The sequence below is a fragment of the Sorex araneus genome, chromosome 1, assembly GCF_027595985.1.
Source record: "Sorex araneus isolate mSorAra2 chromosome 1, mSorAra2.pri, whole genome shotgun sequence".
Lineage (NCBI taxonomy): Eukaryota > Metazoa > Chordata > Mammalia > Eulipotyphla > Soricidae > Sorex > Sorex araneus.
Window position 1 is genome coordinate 413,296,734 of NC_073302.1, and position 1,202 is coordinate 413,297,935.

At 37.6% G+C, this 1,202-nt stretch overlaps 1 non-coding gene across 1 annotated transcript; it reads left to right on the forward strand.

Moving 5' to 3' along the window:
- The first annotated feature begins 809 nt into the window (after positions 1 to 809).
- Positions 810 to 916, forward strand: LOC129401337 (U6 spliceosomal RNA). The gene has a single exon (XR_008628267.1). It is a non-coding gene; the product is annotated as a U6 spliceosomal RNA (small nuclear RNA).
- Positions 917 to 1,202: the final 286 nt, after the last annotated feature.

Below are 1,202 nucleotides of genomic sequence, written 5' to 3' on the forward strand. Positions count from 1 at the left end.
AGCAGTGTAGAAGGGTCCCTTTCTCCCCACATCCTCTCCAACAGCGGTTGCTTTTGTTCTTTTGGATGTGTGCTAGCCTCTGTGGTGTGAGGTGGTATCTCATGGTTGTTTTGATCTGCATCTCTCTGACGATTAGTGATGTAGAGCACTTTTTCATGTGTCTTTTGGCCATTCGTATCTCTTCCTTGGTAAAGTTTCTGTTCATTTCTTCGCCCCATTTTTTGATGGGGTTGGATGTTTTCTTCTTGTAGAGTTCAACCAGTGCTTTATATACCCTTGATATCAACCCCTTATCTGATGGAAGGATATTAATTTTTTGAGGGTAGAAGGGGTTGGAGATACACCTAGTGGTATGTAGGGCTTACTGCTGGCTCTCTGCTCAGGGATCACTCCTGGCAATGCGTGGGGGACCACGTGTGGTATTAAGGGTCCAAACAGGATTGCCTAGATACAAGACAGGTGTTTTAACCTTGTACTATTTCTTTGATCTTGTTTTATCTTTCTGCGTTGTATTGAGAATTATGATGAGAAAAAATATAACAACTACTGATATTATTAGTGCCACCCTCTAGGTGTGTGCTCAGGTGCCAGAAGTTAGAATCACATTAGTGCAAATGTCAACACAGTACAAAGAGGGAGGAGGAATCTTGGTTATATAAAATAGTTTTGACTTTGATTCTGGAAACCCATGAAAGAGTCCAAAGAAGGGATTTTATTTATATTTTGAGGTTCCTGGGTTTTGTAATTAATAGGTGTAAAAGGTGAGATTATGTATTTACATAAGAACTGTTTAAATATTCTCCTTTCTAGTACTCCCTTAGGCAGCATATATACTAAAATTGGAATGATACAGAGAAGATTAGCATGGGCCCTGCGTAAGGATGACACGCAAATTTGTGAAGTATTCCATAAAATAGAAAAAAAATTCTCCTTTTTATTGGAATCCTTGTTTCAAAAATTATTTATCTTTTAACCGATTTCCTGTATAATTTAACTTTTATCAATCATTGTGTATACCCCATCAATAATTTTTGACTTTTATCAGTGTTCCTGGCATCAGTCCTCAACTTCCTTCTTTTCACAGTATCACAAATGTCATCCTTTCAGTAGCAAGCCTGGAATGAAAAGTTCTATTATTGCACGACTAAATCTGATCATTTCCCAACAATTCCTTTCTTTTTTTCTTGGTAAATGCCATATTC